The sequence below is a fragment of the Dipteris shenzhenensis genome, chromosome 33 (genome assembly GCF_047967505.1).
Source record: "Dipteris shenzhenensis isolate YYH24624 ecotype China chromosome 33, Dip_SZ_1.0, whole genome shotgun sequence".
In the NCBI taxonomy this organism is placed as follows: Eukaryota; Viridiplantae; Streptophyta; class Polypodiopsida; order Gleicheniales; family Dipteridaceae; genus Dipteris; species Dipteris shenzhenensis.
This window is the reverse complement of record NC_141628.1, coordinates 10,621,357-10,637,206: the sequence shown is the minus strand read 5'-3', so window position 1 is coordinate 10,637,206 and position 15,850 is coordinate 10,621,357.

Sequence of the window (15,850 nt, the reverse complement as noted above, 5' to 3'; positions counted from 1 at the left end):
GATTAAATGCTCTCTGCGCTCCTCCATGATCACAAACACTGTGTAGTAACTGAGTGGGGATGAGAATGATGAAGAAGAAGACTAGGAACACAGTGAGTGATTGGCCACACAACGGAAGCGAAGAAGGTAGTGAGGACGATGGAAAGATGTAAGTTGTTGTAGACGATGGAAATGTGGAAGCAGTAGAAGATTGAGGCTGCAAATGGATACAGTGACTGAAGTCCCTAACCCAATGTAGCCAAACGAAATCTAAAGCTGGAAGTCCTGTCAGATGAATGACTGTGAGCTCCCAAGTTGAGGGATCGACCTTCTTGCTCCTTTCCTAAAGGGGGCTGGTTCCTCCCTTTAGGATTCTTTTCTTTGCAGTTAAGCTTGGGCTTGGGCTTCTTCAATTCAAGCTCTTTGTCTTTTGAAAATTTTGCCCAAATGGCAAATTGAGCTGTAACATCTGCTTTCTCACTTCTGATAGATGCAGCAGGCATGCACATTTTCTCTCTCCATGACCTAGGCAGTGGCACCTTACATAGTCTACATGCCAACCTTGCATCCACATACACTCCAAAGCAAAAACATGCACAAGGTGGTAGCACAAAGGCCATCGAATCATGCAGTCATCTATGATGTGGATCTTGCAGATAGAGCATTTTGGACCCTGTTGCATAACATGATAGGCATCTGATTTAACTATTGCGGCCGTCAATACCATAGTCTGACTCTATACATGAAGCAATTACTTCTTGCCCTTCCTCCCTCATCCTAAGGGTGCAGATGTTCTCCTTTAGCTCCTCCACTCTTTACTCACTTTGTGCAATAGCTTCATCTGATTCCCTCAGCATCTCTTGAAGCTGCTTAAATTGATCAATAGCATCAAGATGGGCCATTTCTAAGACTTCCACTCTAGTTTGGAAATCTTTCATGATGATGGACTGCTTTTCAAAACTTTTGAAAGACATTCCAAGCTCGTGCACAACCTTATTATAATCTTGTTGCAAGGTATTGTGCCTAGCTTTCCAAAATTGCAAAAGTGGTTCTAGATAACAAGTTCCACTGTGGCTATTGCAACTTGCTCCACCGTGGCTCCTCTCTTCATCCTTCTTGGCGTGGAGAGCTACCTCATTGTCTTCTCCAGTGTGGCTGCTCGTTGTCCCATCCTTCTTGGCCTTGAAGCTCTCTCCCAGCTCTTGCATCACTGCTTTGGTTTTTGCATTCTCCCTTTTTAGCTCCTCCATCATCTTGTCTTTTTCAATGCTCAACGTGTTCCGCATGTTGTAGAGTCATATGTTAAGAGCATCCTTTTTGTCTCTTTGATCTTTAAGATGCTTTCACATCATTGCTAGCTCCTGCTTTGCAATGTCCCAATCCATTCTGATGTCTGCAAGCCTATTCCGGAGCTCCTTGATGTGCTTATCTACTTCTTCTCTTCTATGCCTTTAAATGTCAATCATTTTTTCAGGGGCCTTAACTTTCTCTCCTGCCTGCAAGGCCCTCACTGCTACCTCCTCTACATTGGCTTCTGCACCCTCCCTGAGCATTTTCTCATGTAGAGTTGCTTTTGCTACATCGATGGCTTTCTCTTGTAGAAAAGTCATCTTCTGAGACATCTTCTTATTGTATTGCTCAGAAAAACCCTTTGAGGGTAGATGTCATTAGTTACATTGCAACTCCAGTGAATTGAGCTAACAATTTGGATTTTCCATCCATGCAATTCTTCAAGTTGATTATCACGCGCTGGAGATCGCCCTTGAGAAAGAGACATCATGTCCTTTCAGTTGCTCTACTACTACTTCAACATGCCCTCTCGTATTAGGAAAGAAGCCCATTGTCTTCTTCAGCACATCTTGGAGGTCTATTGGCAAGCTAGAAAGCTTGACTCCACCATCTGCACTAATCTTAGCATTGGGGTATACATATCGAATATCTCGTCTCTTCCATTGCTTCTCCATAAGTGTGCTTGCAAATCGCCACTAGGAAGGCCTAGTACCTTTTCAATCATGATTTCAATGATGTTAATCTTCTGACCTTGACATATTATGTGTCACTCCTTCATTCTCACCTCTTGTACCAACCTAGTGAAGTTGGTGAGAGCATCCAAATTGGGATTTTGAAGAGTGACGGAGGAGCTCCTATATGTCACGATTTCAAGATCAGGGGAGGAGAGACTCTTGCACTATACTGCAGAGGGGGAGAAAAGATCGTGTGAGGAGCTCGTGGACTATGCAAAGGGGGAGGAAAGATTATGTGAGGAGCTTTCAAACTATGCATACACATTTTGGAGCTCGGTGTGTCCAAGGGGATCCATTATAAGAGGGGAAGGATGGAAGGGTGCTCAATATTAGTTGCAGAAGACCCCTCTGTATAAGGTTTGGAATGGTGAATTGAAGTAGAGTGGGTTTGCTTTTTCTTTCCCTGCTTTCTGTGTAGAATTTTGTTTCAATATTTTGTACCTCTTCCTTTATAAACTTCAGGGGGTTTACAACTTCTGATGCTTAACATTGAGGGGCAGGCCTAGTGAGTGAAGTGCAGGAATGAGGGGTACAGCACTGTCAATTTCAAAATTAAATTCCAATTATGATTCATTGAGCGACATGAATTCACCAGTGATCTGAACTTTCACATTCACATCTTTCCCCAAGCTTCTAATCTCAGCTGAAGGCATCAACGAGATCCTTCTGTCTCTTTCATCTACATACCCCAAAGATACAAAAATAGTTACCGAATCATTCGCGCGGCAAGAAGACATTCCCCCCCACCATGAAGTTTAGTATCCCATTCACCCTTAGCTAGCTACACTATTTTTATTAGGATGAGCTTAAGTGTTTTGTGTGTTGACTCAGCTTTCCCATTGCCATGAGGATAGTAAGTAGTGGAAACTATATGCATGATTTTATATTTAGTCTTAAGTAACTATACCACATCATTAAGAAAATGTGTACCCCTGATCCTGACAGGCTACAAAGGGCATCCATATTTGCAAATAATATTTTCAAAAATGAACTTAGCATTGTTTCAAATCTCAGAGTGCCTTAGCTTCTGCCCACTTAGTAGCATAGTCAGTGTAAGCCTGGAGGTTTGAAAGGGCCGACAAAATTCAAACCCCATCTCTGAAAGGCTTCCAATGGCTGAGTAGGTTTTAATGGCATAGACTAATTGGCCAATAACCGTCCAATGCATTGACAGACATCACAATGCATACACTTAGTTTGAGCATCTTTAAACAAGGTTTCCTAGCACAAATCCATCCTACAAGACTTTTCTAGCAGCTAGCTCCCCTTGGAAATTTCCTCCTAATGGTCCCAAGTGAACTTCTTGCAAAAAAATTGCTCGCTTGTGTGGCATAACCCATCTACAAAGAACTCCATCTATGCACTGATGATGGAGGTGTCCACCAATCAAAGTGTATTTTCAAGATTTCAAGGTCACTTGTTTGTGCCTATCCCGAGGCATTATATCAAGAAATGTACCCTTAGATAAATAATCCATCAACTCAGCATACTCTTGCTCAGAAATGTCAACCACAAAGAGTACAGCATCTGGTAGTTCAGTAGTGACTCCTGAGTATCCTCAGGTGTAGGTAGTTGGGATAAACAATTAGCTCCTACATCGGTTTTCTTAGGTTTATGAATTATTTTAAAGTTGAAATTCTAGAGGAGAAGCATCCAATTCACAAGGTGTCCTTGACTAATAGTCTTGTTGATGAGATAAAGCAATGCTTGATGGTCCACATAGAATATAAAAGGATTTTCGAGTAAAAAGGTCCCCTGAGCGAGAAAAAGGCCGCTATTAATTAATTTCCATGAATGGGGGGGAGAGCGAGCAAACCGAATTAAGCTAAGGCAAGGGAAAATTTTAAGGAGGCACGATTAACGAATAGGTCCCCAGTGAACTCGATAAGGTTCAAAGATCGAAAAGGTTCTTAATCATCCTCAGCAGCAGCGAGTATATCAAGGGGATGGGTGAGGGACAGAGGAGAAGGGGGGCTGTGAAAGCCTCCCAACCACTGTGATGAGGAGCAGTGAAGGAGGAGGAATAGGAGGGGAGAGGGGTGAGTGGAGGGAGAGGGAGGGGGGGGCTGAGCATAGGGGAGAGGGAGGGAGGAAAGGTTTGAGTGTAGGAGAGAGGGAGGGGAGGGAGAGGAGGGGACTACATGCAAGGAGGGGAGGGAGAAGGAAGTGGAGATGGCATGGCAAGGGGAGAGAAATTGTGTGAATTCAACATAGATTAATTGAGAATTGAGGAATAAGTTAATTGGGCGAGACAAAGACATTAATAATGACTTAGTTTTTGCACACTGAATATCATTCCCAAAGCTTCTCACTCGATAAAACTGTCATTGGGCTCAGTAGGTGTCAACAATTGGCTGGCATAGTATACTATATATTCTAGTCAACCATCTTGTTGAGCCAAAATAATGCATAAGGCATACCAAGAAGCATCTACATGCACATGGAAGATAGCATCCCATCATAGTTGCCTTAGAATAGGAGTAGCCATTGCTTGGTTCCTCAATTCATGGAAAACCATAGTCAACTCGGTAGTCCATTCAAACTTGGCATCTTCTTTGTCAACTCATACAATGGAGCTACAATCTTGGCAAAATCTTTGATAAAGCATCGATAGAAGTTGATAAACCCCACAGAAGAATACAATTGAGTTAGATTCTGAGGCTCATGCATTTGTTGTATAGCTTGGATCTTACCTAGCTCGATTTGTATACCATCTTTAGAAATGACATGACCAAGAAGTATCCCCACTCAGACACAAAACACACCTTTGTTTGGGTTTAGTGAAATAACCACTTGTATTCATCTCAAAAAGACCTCTTCTAGGTGACTAAGATGATCCTAGCCGACGAGTAACCACAAAAAACATCTAAGTAAATGGCAATGAACTCGGTGAAATAATCTTGTAAAGTTTCTACCATAAACTTCTCAAAGGTTGACAGCCATAGTGATTTGATTATAACCACTGTAACCATCCATAAATGAGTACATCTCATGTCTTGCAACTTGGTCAAAGATTCCATCAGGGAAGGGTATTGGAAACGGATCAAGAATTTTCTGGGCATTCAACTTCTGATAGTCCACATAGACTTGGAGTTTTCCATTTTTCTTAGGACCAACCACAATACGAAATAGACAATCATTGTGATCAATGGCATAGATAAAACTAGCACGCAAGAGTTGATCTAACTTAGCTTTTACCTGTTTGGCATTGTTAGGATTCACTCTGTACCTCTGCTATCGAATTGGCTTTGCATTTGGCACGAAAAGTATGCACGATCATCTCTTCTGAACCCCAATCATGGAGTACTTTTGCACTTTTAAGTCAAGGCCATCCCAATAGTATTGGATAGGCATGCTGCTCCATGGCAATCATTGTTAGATCCTTACAACAAAGAAGGTTTGGGATACTTTTCTAAATCAAAGTAATAAAGCCAATGTCTGCCTTGATATTTCTGCACCATCTGTTGTGGATTATGCAAAGGTTGCAATTTTTGTGTAATGATGAGGAAGATATTAAGGAATATTTCAAAAGTTCATGTGTGAGCATTTTTCCTATTATGGATGAATAAATGTATCAACAAACAAAGACAGAAATGATTCGAGATTTAGATAACAATGTTGATGTGATAATATTTCATCTTATGATGTTGATGTTCAAGTTGATAAGCATATGAATGCATCAAATTGCAAGGATCTCAATGATGCAGAGCAATTTTCTAAAGAACCAATGTTTGAGATGGTTTTATAGGCAGAATCTTCAGAATTGATGGATGATACATCGAATTTTCTTTTTGATTCTTTGATCAAGTTTGATGATGAATTCTTGGATTCAAAAGATGATGAAATACAATTAGATTTTGGTTATGTTCGGATCAGTGTTTTGGCATAGTTCTAGACTTTTGGCAAGATGCAAATACAAAAGCGCAATCAAAAAAAGTGATAACAACTACAAGCAATGAGAATGTTGATGTTGATGTTGATGATGAATAAATGAAAGGGATGAAAGATGAGGATAAATGGATTGGGCCAAACCGGAGCCAAAAGAGCCCAAAAAGGAGCCAAAAGAGCTCGGAGGAGTTCCCACAATACCTCTAATTCATACAAAATTTTTAAACTAGAAATTGAATTACAGCAAATAGATACAAAAATACAGCAAAAAGAAGCTAGAACAAAAACAAAAACTGGAATAGAAACAAAAACTAGAACAGTAACCAAAACTGGAATAGTAACAATAACTAGAACTGGATAGAAACAGTAACTAGCAGTCCAAAAACAATAACAATAAATTCAAGTTTTGACATTTAAAAAGTGATATTTGATTATGTTGGTACAGTAATTATTTCTCATGATAGCATGCTTGAGGATGTGTGTTCCATACATGATGGGATCCATATTGATGGAATTTTTCCATGTGATGGAGGACGTTAGAGCTTCATCAACATATTTTTATGGTCAATGTGATGCCTCTACTATGTACACTCCATGCCAAGGCTAGGAACCCATAAAGTATAATGTCATCCATACATCATCATAAAGAATAAAAACATAGAACCATGAATGAATAAGAATGTCCACACTCTAGATAATAATGATATGCAGTATAGCTTAGTTTTCCTTTACTATATACTAATTTCTTTCTTTTGGAAATTAGTATAGATAGCTATGTCTGGGAGTAGTTTTGAATTTTGGCACTGCACCAGGCTCTTCACTCTATGTTCCAAGAAATTCTTGGATTGATGTGATGTTTACATCATCAAGAGGGTCTACTAACTTCCATTTGATTGAACCTAGAAACTTTTTGGTGGGTTCAGGTCCAGGAAATTCTTCCAAATTCCTATCCACTGGGTGTGCCAGTGATAATGCCATAAATATATGCTACGAAATATGCATTGAAGTGTGTGCACTCACTTTAAGGTTGAGAATGGTCACTCTTAAAGTAAATTCACACATGAAATGTGAAGGGGTATGGACCTTCACGGTTCCCACAACTCTCATCTACCTTTTAGTCATGTAGTTTTTCATTCTGAATGGTATGTATGTTAGAGATGAAATGCATTACAATCTCAGCGTGGTTATTCTTTGCAAAATGAATGTGTGTGTGTGTGTGTGTGTGTGTGTGATGTTAGGATCCCAAATATGTATAAATGATTATGTATAAGAGAGAGAAATGGGATGACCCCAAAGAATATATATATAAGATTCCTCAAAACGGTGCATTTGGAACCCTCATGAAATTGTTTCATACAAAGATATAAGTGGCCAAGCCTCTAAATTTCAAATTATTGTCATTAAAGTTCATTTTCCCCTTTAAATAAATGCCAAGTTCACATAATAGTCCACTCCTATGTGCCTAAATCTATGCCCACCACCACGATCGACACCAAGTCGTGTATGGACTTGGGCAACACTAGCACTCATAATAGAAAGAATTAAAATCAGTCAAACTACAATAAGGCAAGAAGTCAAATTGATTATCAAAAACTAGTCTAAGGTGTATACCAATTTAGAACCAATTGCCAAGGATGGATATAGCCATCCCTAGACCACTCATGTTGAGCTTGGATTACAAGTGACTCCATACCCTCATAGGCTGACAAAGCCAGATCAAGAGTTGGTTATGAGCAAAATTCAATTGTGGAATCAAGACCACTTGGAAAGGAGGACATGTCCCAAACTTTCAAAAAGCATTCATCTGGGTGGGCTATTATCAGCTCCTCCCAATTCCAACTCCTTATAGTGACATAGAAGAAATTGTTAGAGCTCTCAACCTTAGGTGGAAAATAGTAGATAATAAATTTAAGTGGCAAAATATATTTTGACTCATTGGTGAAAAGAAAATACTAGAAAAATTGTCCACTCTACCATGGCTTATCCTTCACAAAGTTGTGTGGACTAATTGCACCACTGAAAGGACTGAAAAAGGAGCTGGTTTTTGTAAAAGCTTCCCTGCACTTAAAAAGGAACTTTTTCACATATTTATGACTTGTCTTGGTGCTAGAAGGGTTTGGAAGTTTGTGTAGATTCAAGTTGCTGAACCAATAAATTGCAAAATAGTTTTATTGGGTGACTCCCTCAAAATGGTTTATGCCACCATTTCTATAAGAGCTCATGAAATATGGTTTATTTGGATTTCTAGAAGTGCTTTTCAATTTCATGATGAGTCTATTAATGCTATTGATATATTTTCTCGATGGTTCAGCAAAAATGTCTCTCTTTTTTCAGAAATGAGTACTTCAGATTTCATTTTACTAATAGCTTGCACATTGCTTTCTCAAGCTAAGTTGCTCCTAAATCAAAAGATTTTCAACTTCGATGAGGCTTTGGCTCAGCTTCAGGAAGAAGTGGAGGAACATCAAAGATCCTTCAATAGGTGTAAACCACTTAATATTGAGAGTTTTCAGAACCAACTTGATGTTCCCCCTATGTTCCCAATCAAGGAAGAAGCTCCATGGAGACTCTCTTGTTCATCATCTCCTTGATTTCTTGGCATGTATTTCACATATCTTTGCTATAGGGTTTTTTTAGTTGTTACAAGATCTCCCTTTTGTGACTCCAATGGACTTTATGGTTTGTTTGAACATTATTGTTAAACCCTTTGTTAATATACACATATTATAAATCAAGATGTCATGCAAAAAGATCACAACAAATTTTCACATATGGATGAAAGAGATCACTCATCATCTATTGGGGAGTTGCTCTCACCATGTTGAGTCCAAATTGCAACACCAAAGACTCACAATGGAAGAATCATATGCAAAACATAGTCTTGTAACAAACTGGTAGGCCATGTGGGTTGAAGGCAAGAAAACATGGACTAGAGAAATCTCTACTCCCTAAGAAAAAGTTGGAAACAATCTACCAAGTCAGGGATACCAAGCCAATTTTTTCTACTTTGGTCCCACAAGCATGCCCAAGTAGACCTATCCCTATTGTTAAGATGCCTTGATATTACTAATTATGGGCTGATCTAAATAGGTGAAACCTTATTCCAAAAATGCCATTTATTTGACAAGATGTTGAGTCCCAATTAACTTTAACCTCCTAGGCATCTGGTGCCAACCCATTTGCAAAGCCCAATACTGTTCCTTCTAGACTAAAATCAGCTTCATAAGCACCTCTAAATGGCATATCCTAAGAGGAGAATTTGATAAAGCAAAAGACATTAGGAACCGAACATGCAGCAAAATTATGACCCCAGGAAAAACCACCTAAACACCATTTCATAAAAACAATTTTCGATTCAACCTGCAGCTGCCCAAATTATGCGTCGCGCAAGGCCTCACAATGGACATAGTCACATTTGACCCTTCTGATATCAGAATGCATAGGCTCATTTACACTATTCTCTCACATATATGTGACCCATAAAATCTATTTCTTCTTTCAAAATTGGAACAAAAACATATCAAGGTGGACCCAATGGTGCAACAAGAAATTCCATGGTTAAGGTTGGATCACAAATGGATGTTCAACCAAACTAACTTTGCTGGATGTTCAACCAAACCAACTTTGCTTCCGAAAACCCAAAAACTAAGAACCTTTTACAAACTCTCAACACAAGGTGGCTACCTTCCCATGCACATGACATTTTATTTTGCAAAAGTATCCTTAGTGCGACCGTGCTATGCCTCCACGAAACACAAAAATAAAAAAAGCAACTACCATACATCTACCAAGATTCCAACACATTTTCATGGACGATAGCCTTGGCATTGAAATCTACTTCAACCATAACATCAACCTCCTCTACCAGCAAAATTCATGCACCCAAGGTTTTCAATGTTTTCTCTCCATATTTCAAAACAATGGACCACAAACAAATCGCAATCCTTAATTTATACAAATCACCAACCACAAAAGGATCAACTCTACTTCAGGGCCTACAAAATATGCTCTAACTCATTGCACCCACCACTCCAACATACACACTAGGAGACTTCAACATAGACTACAATGGTTAGAAAAACTACAAGACTTCATGTTTGATCACAAAATGCGACAATTCATCAACATGGCCACAACAATCTACGGATCCACAATCTATCATATCTGGACCAACACGACATACCAAAAAACAAGAACATGGGCAAACTTTGTGTATTGGTCTGGCCACTCCATCCTTTTTACATTGATGGATTCTTCATAATCATGATGCAACTCCAAAAAACATTTGTGGGCAGGCCCTTTGAATACATCAAAAGGATGACCTTTAGCACCATTACTGTTTGCCATTATTACACAACCACTTTTATGATAGCTTGACTTTCAGAACCACTTCTCTTAGAGGATCTTTATGAGGAATGGCATTACATAATGGAACTAATTTTCCTTCATCGATCATAACACTAACATCATTAAAGTGGAGCATGATAATATTGAGAGGATTTTTCCTTTGCTGTAGTTTTTGGATCTTGAATTAATGCTGCTAAGACAATAGTTCTAAGTTTGGGGATTGGAGACCTCCTCCTAATTGGCTTTCATAGTATGGGTTCAAGTAGATTCCTCTTGGAGCTATTTTTTTATATTTGGGCCACCCACATACCATTCTTTTTAGTGCTCAGTTGTGGCTAAGAGTGCTAGGTATTTTATTTGGAAGAATCACTGGCATGCATTCTCATGGGAATAAAATATTGCACCTAAAGATGTAGGTGTTTTGGGAGTGGAGCCCCTTAAACAAAAGTGTGACCATTTGTGTAGCAATTGGGTGGCTAAGTTACATTCTTCACAACCATGGGTAATCAAATCTTGATGTCATATTGAGCAACAAGGCATTCTCATCTTTGTGCAAGGATCACACTCATTGCACTTGTCCTTGGAAGAATTTGTGAAGAAAATATGTGGCACAATATGTTTTTGTGGTGTCTCTTTGAGGTGGTCAGCATCGGTGTGTGAGGTGAGACTGATTTTATTCAGCAAAGCAAGGAAACTCGAATTGTTCTGATGCGCTGGCTGATCCAATTCATAGTACAACAGCTATGATCTCCAAAATGACCCAAGCATAGTAGATGTTTTACAACTCTTGAGGAATATCCAAGAGATATTGGTGGGGCTTGCTTGGCACAGGTCACCACAGAGCATCACATCACCAAAGGGTTGTTTGTGGTTGTGCTTTATCTTGCCTGGACGCATGTCCGCCACCACAAAGGTGTTGCTCCAACCAAAGGATATCTTATCAATGAATATCCATTCTAGGTCTTTGTACATTATAGACAGAGTCTGGAGCTTCTTAGCAAATAGGGCTATGTATGTGGATGTAAGAAGGGGTAGGTGCGAGGCCGAGTGCAATGTCATCCCTCCAATAGTATGTGCAGCCCTTCCAGTGTAAGCCAATAGCATTATTCTAGGCATGCCTCACCATTGCAAACAAGTTCTTCTTCAAGTGTTGCTTATAGTCTGCAAATGTATGAAGGCATGTGAATTCATGATAACCATTCTAGATTGCAAGATTATTTCAATATTTGTGTCAGTCAATCCATATCTAGCTTGTAATGTTGTATCTTTAAGCTAGCCTTTAGACATTTGCACGCATGTTGATGATAGGACTTGTCGGAGTAAAACCTTCATTGTTTTAAAGAACATATTCTCTATGCAAGTTGTGAAATTCCCATCATTTTCATCAACTCCCATTTCACAATCTCTTGCAAACTCATGCATTTGGGAATGCCATATGCAAATGGGTGTCCATAAAACAATGTTGGGAATGCTAGTTCCTCACAATGCTTATCCTTAAATATGCTCAATGGTGCAAAGCCTTTCAATAGAGTCATGACAACCTGTCTATCTTGAAAGTCAACAAATTGCTAGCTTGTGTATAGACCATGCACCAAAGTATCAATTTAAATATCATTTTCTAAATGAGGATCGTTTGCACTTTAGGGCTACCTCCATTAGTTCTATTGTGTTCTTGTAGGGATGATATGTGGCCCATCCAAAGGGGATTGATTTGGATGTTGTTTTGTTCATAAAGTGGTGTCTAAAGCAACTCATACATTGCACACATTGTTGTAGTTGGATGAAGTAGGCCACTGATGTAGAGTTTCAAATCTTGGCGAATGTTTCAATCCTTTAATTTTATTAGGGCATACAAACTTTCGACTCCAATATAAAAGTTTCACTTGTTAATGAAACTAAGAGGAGAAAATCATCCATGACGTGTATACATGCTGGAGGCTAAGCTTGCACGCTACAGAGATGCTTTTTAGGACTTAGATACCACTGAGGATATTGATACATTTTGATTTTAGGGGGCTCACCAATCTAGATTCTCAGGCTGCTCCCTTTGCTTCTCAAATAGCAACTCATTTGATGACTGCTACTTCAGGGACATTAGTTCAATCAGCTGCTACTTTTGCTTCTGGGATACAGGAAGTCAGGCATTCTTCCAAATTAGTCAAGGTATGGAAGCAGATTAAAGAAGTCCCAGCAACAATTTTTTCCCAGGGTAATCCTTTTGCTGTTCTAGAAGTTCATGATTCCTCTATAGTTGAGCATGATATGAATCTACATGTTGAGGAGAGGTTTACACAGAATGATACAAATGTTACTTCATAGGGTGAAGCTGTAATGATGTGTCATGATTTATCAGATGCAGATCCAATATCTGACAATGTGGATGTATCTCAAGTACCTATGATTGTGAAGAATGTGTCTGTGCAGGAAAGTTTGAGATCTCCTTCTGTTCCGGATGCAGATGTTCCTTTTTCATTGGATTCTTTTCATCCTTGGTTGAGACAGGTTTTTGACCCTGTGGTTCAAAAATTCAAATTGCCAGCTTATATCAAGAAGAATCACAAGGGGAAAAAATAGCTTTGTTTTATTGACGGCGATGTGATTCCACTACAATGCTTTTTGCAAGTCAATAATCTTAAAATGGAGAATGTTTTGTTAGATCCTCCACCACCTGATATGTAAAATTTTATCTTGGTAGCCTCATGAGTTTTTCTTCCGAGGCCTGCTTGCAAAATTTTCTCTTCTATACTTCATGGTGGGTTTTTACCTCTTTTGAGGTTTCCAACACATAAATATAAGGTTTCACTAAATTCTTTAAAAAATGTGTGTGTGTGTGTGTTATTCAACCGTCCTCTTTCCCTTTTATGCTCTTCCACTATTGGCCGTCCTCTTTCCCTTTTATGCTCTTCCACTATTGGCGTCCTCTTTCCCTTTTATGCTCTTCCACTATTGGCTCGCTCGACAATAAAAATTCATAACTCTACAAAAACAACTCCAATCGACCCTGAATCACTTGCAAAGAACAATTTGGCTTCAGAACAAAATTCATGGAGGTTTGGATGGGAGGCTACGTGATAGTTTTGGGTGGAAGGCGATCAGAGGGTCGGTGTTTGATTTCTTATGTTGATCGGCACTTAATTAATCATAGGTTCAAAGCAAGGATTTGCGGCGGTATTAAAATGTTCGTTTTAAAACGTTGTATAAAAACATTTTGAACGTTTTTTAATTAGCCCAGGGGCATTTTAAATCAGTGAGTAGCAAATTTTAACTCGGGCCGGCTACATCAGGTCACCGCACTGTAAAATCCTGAGATCTTCTAAGTATGTTTTTTAAAGGAAAGAACGTTTTTTTCAATTTCAAAATGTTTTTGGACGTTTAGAACGCAAAAGATGCAATTTTAAAAACTGATCAAAGTGTACCGGTTGATGGGAGAATACCACGCGGTATAACACAACACTGTGCAACATGGAACAAAAATACCACACGGTGTATTGCAACACCGCACGGTGAGGACTCTTACCGTGCGGTATAATATCGTCATACCAACTGGTGTAGTGTCACACTGGCCAGTATGTCACATCACTCCACATGGCGCGCATGCATTAGCTAGAATACACCAGTGTAGCATCACACTAGCCGATGTATTCAGTTGGGGTCTATAAAAGCATAGTTTTGCCATCATTTTTGCCAATTTCCCCCGCTATTTCCCATTGTTTCCCACTATTTTCCATAGTTTCCCACATTTTCTCGTAGTTCCCTTTCAGTCAGGGCCGGGTGATGGCTTGCTTCAACTGGCTGGATTCATCTTGCCCCAGATGAGAGAGGGAAAGAGAGAGAGAGAGAGAGAGAGAGAGCAAGCAAGAGAGGAATATGCATTATGTCTATGTTTGTTTGCTTGGTGTGTATGTGTGTATGATATCTATCACTTGGGGCCGAATGATGACTCGCTTCGGTCGGTTGGATTCAGCTTGCTCCGAGTGACGTGCTTTAGGTAGTATCATGATCAAAGCTAGGTGATGGCTCGCTTCGGCCGGTTGGATTCACCTTGCTTTGGTATAGTATCATATATACTCATTCATATTGTATATAGATGTCAATAGATCCGGTTATTGTTCAGATGATAGCTCGCCAGCCGACTGGATTCATCTCGATGATGACGTTCCCAACCAGATGTGTGATTACACAATCGTTGATCTAGATCATCTTGGTTCTGTGATTGTTGTTTGGGCTCAATAAAGCACCAAAAACTTTTCAACGTCTCATGAATTCAATTCTGCAAGATCTAATCATTCAAGGAAAAATACTAGTTTACCTAGACGATGTTCTAATCCATACATCATCTTGGAAGGAACACAAGGAGGTCCTTTTGCAGGTATTGCAACTGATGCAACAGTATAATTTAAAGCTCAACCCTCAGAAATGCAAATGGGCTCAATCACAACTTAAATATCTTGATTTCATAATCTCAAGTGCTGGTATCAGACCAGATCCAGCCAAGGTCGCTACTTTGAAAAATTTCCCAGCTCCTCAAAACGTCAAACAACTATAAAGGTTTCTCATGTCCTCACGAACTATTGCACGTTGGGCCATAGCTAAATCACTGTAAACGGCAACAACAGGTGAAGTGGCGCAGTTCCTATTAGATAATTTGATACTCCTACATGGTTGTCCAAGGGAAAAACTTCAAATCAGAAGTCATACACATTTTGGCAAATAGGCTAGACATTCACTAGCAATTTGCAAGTCCTTACTGCCCTGATTGTAATGGTCTTACAGAGCAATTGAATCGCACTTTCAAACTGATGCTTGCCATGTGCATTGATCCTGCCCATTCAAATTGGGATGTTTCACTCCGTTATGTGATTGCAGCATACAATACAACCATTCAAGAGTCGACTAGGATCAGTCCTTTTGAAGCATTGTATGGTCGGCCGCCAAAATTTCCTCCAGAAGTTGGAATGATCGAAATAGGTACGATCAAGCATAAGGAAGCCCGACAGTGGGCTGACTATTTGCAAGGCTCTCTTTCTTTTCTCCGACAAAACACTGTTGGAGCATCTTCGCTGTGCGCAAGGTCGTCAAAAATTCTTGTATAATCGACGCCACAAACTGATCACTTTTGCTCTCAGGGATTTGGTAATGGTCCATTATCCAATCAGGAAGAAAGGTCTAGCAGAGAAGTTCATTGCAAAGTGGATAGGCCCTTATAAGATCATTAAACCTGTCGGACCTACGACCTATGCACTTCAACGTTGCAGCCAGGATCACAAAAAGACCCGAATGACCGCTCACATCTTTCGCATTAAGAAATTTTTTGCACGACCTTTTCTTTCTTAGGGCGGAGAAGACGTAAGGAGGTCTTGACACGTGGCTGTGGATCGCCACATGGTGCCCACATGGCATTAGTTATTGCGGCCTGCATGGTTCTTGGGGTGACCTTTTCTACCCGTTATAATCTGAGATGTAGCCCTTAAAAGGGCAGGTTGATGAATGCAAGGGCACGCTGTTCTCCGCTCCTTTCTTGTTCCCTACTGTCGTCCTATCTTGGTGTTTCTCTCTCTCATCTCTTTGATCTTGCATCTTGTATTCTCTCACTCTAGTTGATCATTATGATA